The sequence below is a fragment of the Herpailurus yagouaroundi genome, unplaced genomic scaffold (genome assembly GCF_014898765.1).
Source record: "Herpailurus yagouaroundi ecotype Mexico unplaced genomic scaffold, PumYag 355, whole genome shotgun sequence".
Lineage (NCBI taxonomy): Eukaryota > Metazoa > Chordata > Mammalia > Carnivora > Felidae > Herpailurus > Herpailurus yagouaroundi.
The window spans coordinates 4617422-4623757 of NW_024412572.1; the positions used below are offsets into that span (position 1 = coordinate 4617422).

The following is a 6336-nucleotide window of genomic DNA, read 5'->3' on the forward strand; positions in this document are numbered from 1 at the left end:
CAGCTCAGAGGCTGACATGGGGCTCGAACTCACAAACCATGAGATCATGACTTGAACCGAAATCAACAGTAGAACACTTAACCGCCTGAGCCACCCTGGTGCCCGTACGTTTTCCCCTTTTTAAAACTTTCTCCCCTTTGCCTCCTTCTTACACTAAAAAAGATCTGAAGGATGCATACCAAAATGAAATCAGTAGTGATCCTCAACTGATGAGAGAACTAGATTGCTTTCATGTTCTTTTTTTACCTCTCTACATTTCTAAGTTTCTAATGATTATATTTTGATTTTATAACTTAAAAAAAAAATGGCAAAGGCCCACAAAGCTTAATATGAAGGAGAAACCCAGTGCCTAGGGCAAACCCTGAGACCCTGAGGGAAGTGGCCCAATGGCATGCTCATGACTGGGGGGGGGGGGCCGGGGGGCGCCCTATGCTTCCCTCTCTGTTGCCTGATTAGTCTTTTGTAGCCATGTCAGAACTTTTGGCTTATGTTGAACTTTCTGAGCTCAAGTCCTCAAGATTTCTTTACATTAACTATTGTCAACAGTTTTAATAACTGAGTTGTTGTTTTCTTTAAATCAAAATGAAAAACTTTCATTCCCCTCCCCCCCCCAATTAAATTCCACTGTGTTTGTTTTGGCTCCTTGTTCAGGCAGACCATATCCTGTTTCTGTCATGCAGCATATTATTTATATTTAATTTTGTGTCAGCCCATATTTACATGTTGGCATATAGTGCATGTCACTGAAAGATTTTCAACAGAACCGGTCCCAAACAGGGACCAGAGGCATCTTGTTGTATCTACCTCTCTTTGGGTGACTTCGCTCAATCGTGCAATGCTTTCTGGATGCCGTGGTTTGCCTGGTTGTACCTTCACTCAACTGGAAAGCATCTGGTCCTTATCTATTCATCTTACCATGAGAAACTTTGTCAAAAGCCCTGCTGAAAGATTCGCTCCCTCTGGAACAATCCGGTGAGTTTTGGTAACCTTTCAAAAAAAATGTAAAAAATATGAAATGATGTCAGTATGATGTGGTTTATTCTGCATGAATTTGTACTGGCTTCTTGAGAATACCACTTCCTTTTTGATGTGATTATAATCTCACTCTTTAATAACCCAGGTTAGGGTTTGCTGGGATCAAAATTAAACTGAACAGTGCAAACTTTCCCAAAGCTGCGTAGTCTCCCTTTTGACAACTAGGACAGTTGCCCATCACTATTTCTTTGGCATCCCTCCAGAGATTCCTGAAAGATTACTGACAATGGTTCTGTGATTAAATCTACAAGCTGTTTCAGTCCCCAGGCATGTAATTTGTCAGGGCCTGGAGACCTGAGCTTATTTAGAGAGGCCAGGTATTCATTTTCTAAGGAGCTTCGCACCTAGGGCTGCAATTTCCTCTTCACCATGTTTATACTCTTTCCAGCTTAAAGATCCTTCTTGGAGATAGGATGGAAGCTAAGTAGGAGTTGAGTAACTCTGCTTCGTATCTCTCACCTGCTAGCATTACATCCTCTGTCCTAAGCACTGGACCTGTCCTTCCCTAGTCTTCCTGAGCAGAACATATTTGCATAAAGCCCTTTCTGCTGTTCCTGAGCACTTTTTGCAAGTCTCAGCTCCTTCTGAGCCCCTGACTTGCTAACGTGGTGGCTACAAGCAAGTGACACTCTGCTTTTCTGCTCTGATTCTGTGCCCCTCCCTCCCACTTTTGTAAAGGCTCTTTGAAAACCTAAGGAGTGCTGTGGAGTTTTCTCTTCTGGCTGTGCCGGGGTCCCCTTTGCGGCTGGACATCGTGTTTTCTGAATTTGATTTAATTTGGTGGAAAATGTTTCTTTAAAACATCCTCTGTCCTCCTGTCCTTTAAAAATAAAACACAATAAAATAAAACGAAACAGAGTAACAACCAAAAAGTTCCTCTTCAGGTTTGCTTCCTATCACAGATGCAAATGAGGTCTGGTAAACAACTGGTGGACTTTTAGGCTCATCATGTTCAATTTGCCTAGAAAAATGTATGACAAATGATAAAAAATGTTGCTTAACTTGTTTCAAATAAGAATGTGGAGGAGCTGTTCTTTCCAGTTTATTGTGCAATGCGAAAGAGGGGAGAGGGCAGAGAATAAGAAAGAAGGGAAATTAACATTGAGTGCCAACAACACTATTTCATTTAATTTGTGTATCACTCCTGTAAGCACTGTCCTGAATTTGGAGATGGAAAACATGAAGCTTGGTTTAAGTAACTTGAAATAACATTGTCTGTGATCTAATAGATCGAGCCAAGAGTCTAACTCAATCTGTATGACCCTACTGCTTATTCTCTTTTTCCTGCATGATAGGTTGTAGGGAAAGCAGCTCACAGGACCAATTTAGCCCAGAGATGTGTTTTGTGAACCATATGGCATTTAAAAAAAATTGAATATATTGTCAACATTTACAATTTAGGAGATTTTCCATCATCAAATTCCAGATTTCCAGCTTCTTTTGAAAATTTGTGGACCCACATTTTTCCCCCGCCAACCACTGGCCAAGTTGAAGAGAGGTGATCCCTTTAGGGAGATCATGCCCTCCCCAGGTCTTCATGATCTGTACTTCTTTTTTCATTTACATTCTCTACTTGGTCCTGCTAGGTATTTGGGTTTGCAAAGCCCAGGGCCATGCTGTGGCTCCATTGTTTTTCCTGGTTTCAGAGAGAAAGCCTTCTGCCACATGGAAAAGGAGGGAGCAAAGGTTATGAAAATCACAGATATGTCTCTTACACTCAATTCAGCCTTGTTATTCTCCTGGAAGAGGGGCTCCCAGAAACTCCAGGGGTTCCAAAAAGAATGTACTTATGTTACTCAGCTTGTCCAAGCTCCTCCATTCCCAATAATGTACTCACTTTCTGTGCTGTGGTTTTTTAACCATAAAGTCTGACAAGAGTATAATTTAAGACGTTAGAACCTCTAAGAATCAGGGCAAAAGTTTGTTCCTATGACTGCTTAAACAGGGTTCTCAAGCATAATCAAAGCTTATGTTCTCCATGAGTTTCTGGCTAAGCATGCCATCATAGATGGACACTACTAACAGAACATTAAAAATATTTAGAGGCTGGAATGACCAGGCAGTGGAGGTAACCTAGGCTGAGAATCAGGAAACTTGTTTAATAGTCTTGGTTCTGTTACTAAAGGACACCAGGGCATAGGATATTATAGTAATACAGACTTGAGAAAATAAGTTCTAAACTAGGGCTGGTAGCTAAAATGGAGAATATAGGAGGAGATCTGAAAATCATCTTTAAAAAAATTATCTTAGAGGGAGAGAGACAGCAAGCATGGGAGAGGAGAAGGAGCGGCAGGGGTGGGGGTGGGGGGAGAGAGAAACTTAAGCAGGCTCCATGCCCAGCACAGGACTTGATCCCATGACCCTGGGATCATGACCTGAGCTGAAATCAAGAGTCAGACACTCAATTGACTAGCCAACGAGACACCCCTGAAAATCATCTTCAAGGGAGAAATCCATTCACTCATTCAGGTACTTGACACATATTTACTATGTGTCCACATTTTAGTCAATGAGGGTTCAGAAGTTAACAAGACAGACAAAAATCCCTGCCATCACGGAGCTTACATTTTATTTTTTTAAATTTTTTTTTTTAACGTTTATTTATTTTTGGGACAGAGAGAGACAGAGCATGAACGGGGGAGGGGCAGAGAGAGAGGGAGACACAGAATCGGAAACAGGCTCCAGGCTCCGAGCCATCAGCCCAGAGCCTGATGCGGGGCTCGAACTCATGGACCGCGAGATCGTGACCTGGCTGAAGTTGGACGCTTAACCGACTGCGCCACCCAGGCGCCCCACGGAGCTTACATTTTAAAAGGGAAAGGTAGGCTATTAAAAGAAAAAGAAAAACAAGTAAATATACATAATGACAGTTGGTGATAAGGCTGTGGAAAAATCCAAGCAGGGTAAGGGAGTTAGGGAGCTTTGAGACTGGAAGAGGGCTATTTAAATAGAGTAAGTGGGACATCTTCAGCAGGAGATGAAATTGGAATACAAACCTGAAGAAGTAAGGAAGCAAATCATATAGATATTTGGAGAAGAGTATTGGGGTAGAGGAAAGAGCAAGGGCAGATCCAGAGGTGGGGCCACACCCAGCATGTTTGAGATAGAGCAGAGGCCAGCATAGGTAGAGTGGAGAAGGCAAGGGGGAGAGAATTTGGAAACGGGGCACAACAGGCAACAGGGCTTCAGACCATGGAGGGACTCGCAGACCACTGTAGACACTTTGATTTTTGTTCAGGTCATCGTGGGAGGCAGGGAAGTGACAAACTCAGGCTACACGGGATTGCTCTGAGAGCTCTGTTGAGACTAGCATGTAGGCAACCAGGCACAAGCAGGGAGTTAGGAGGCCATTACATGGTGACTGGACTAAGGAAGTACCTTGGAAGTGGTGGGTTGCAGTTGTATTATGCACATTACGTTGAAGGTAAAGAGAACAGGATTTGCAGAAGGATCACCATAGAATATGAGAGAAGAGAGAGAGGGAGCAGGGGGTGGGGGAGGAAGGAGATTGGATTCTAAGATTTTAAGCCCCAGCAACCAGAAGAATGCCATTGACTAAGATGGAGAAGGTTGTGAGAAGACCAAGTTTTGGTATCAAGACCAGAGTTCAGTTTTGGATGCCTTCAGATGCCTCTTATACATCCAAATAGAGATTGTGAATGGGCAATTGGATACATGTACATGCAATTCCAAATGCAGGCATCATAGGCATATTGATAATATTTAAACCATGGACTGGATGAGGTCACTCAGGGAGAGAGAGTAATTAGAAAGAGGTCTAGGGACTGGGTCCTGGACATTCAAACAGTAAGAAGTGGGGAATAAGGTGGAATCAACAAAGGAGACTGGAAAGCTGTATCCAGGAAGGAAGAAGGAAAATCCGAAGAGGGTGGCTTCCCAGAAGCCAAGTGAAGAGAGTGTATTAAAGAAGGATGGAGTGATCAACTCGGCCAAATGCTGCCAAGGGGTCAGGCACAGTGATTACTTGGGATGACCGCAGACTTCAATGGTGAGGCAATTATTGGTGATTTTCATAGGAATGGTCTTGGCAGTGATGGCATGCGTGGGAGGGCATGGGAGGGTAGGATGCTGTGAACTCCTAATGAGACCGAGTTCAAGAGAGAATATGGGAGAAGAAAGATTGGAGACTATGAGTATAAACAACTACTGAGAAAAAACAGGAAGATGGCGGCGTAGGAGGACGCTGGGCTCACCGCGCGTCCTGCTGATCACTTAGATTCCACCTACACCTGCCTAAATAACCCAGAAAACCGCCAGAGGATTAGCAGAACGGAGTCGCCGGAGCCAAGCGCAGACGAGAGGCCCACGGAAGAGGGTAGGAAGGGCGGCGAGGCGGTGCGTGCTACACGGACTGGCGGGAGGGAGCCAGGGTGGAGGGGCAGCTCGCCGGCCAAGCAGAGCCCCCGAGTCTGGCTTGCAAAAAGCGGAGGGGCCTGACGGACTGTGTTCTGACAGCAAGCGCGACTTAGCGTCTGGGAGGTCATAAGTTAACAGCTCTGCTCAGAAAGCGGGAAGGCTGGAGGACAAAGGGAAGGAGAGCTGCTGAGCCCCCGGATGACAGAGCTCAGTTTGGTGGGGAACAAAGGCGCTCGCCAGGGCCATCTCCCCCGCCCATCCCCCAGCCAAAATCCCAAAGAGAACCAGTTCCTGCCAAGGAACTTGCTCGCTCCGCGCAAACACCCAACTCTGCGCTTCTGTGGAGCCAAACCTCCGGCAGCGGATCTGACTCCCTCCTGCTGCCACAGGGCCCCTCCTGAAGTGGATCACCTAAGGAGAAGCAAACTAAGCCTGCCCCTCCTGCCCCTGTGCACCTTGCCTACCCACCCCAGCTAAGATGCCAGATCCCCAGCATCACAAGCCTGGCAGTGTGCAAGTAGCCCAGACGGGCCACCCCACCCCACAGTGAATCCCGCCCCTAGGAGAGGGGAAGAGAAGGCACGCACCAGTCTGACTGTGGCCCCAGCGGTGGGCTGGGGGCAGACATTAGGTCTGACTGCGGCTCCGCCCACCAACTCCAGTTAGACACCACAGCACAGGGGAAGTGCCCTGCAGGTCCTCACCACGCCAGGGACTATCCAAAATGACCAAGCGGAAGAATTCCCCTCAGAAGAATCTCCAGGAAATAACAACAGCTAATGAGCTGATCAAAAAGGATTTAAATAATATAACAGAAAGTGAATTTAGAATAATAGTCATAAAATTAATCGCTGGGCTTGAAAACAGTATAGCTGACAGCAGAGAATCTCTTGCTACAGAGATCAAGGGACTAAGGAACAGTCA

The 6336-nt window shown here is 45.6% G+C and overlaps 1 protein-coding gene across 1 annotated transcript in view; it reads left to right on the forward strand.

Moving 5' to 3' along the window:
- The first annotated feature begins 793 nt into the window (after window positions 1-793).
- PARP11 (poly(ADP-ribose) polymerase family member 11) overlaps window positions 794-6336 on the forward strand; it is a 73166-nt gene continuing 67623 nt past the window's right edge. Inside the window, exon 1 of the mRNA XM_040462951.1 lies at window positions 794-972. The gene's annotated coding sequence lies outside the window, so the exon portion shown is untranslated. The remainder of the gene's footprint in view (window positions 973-6336) is intronic.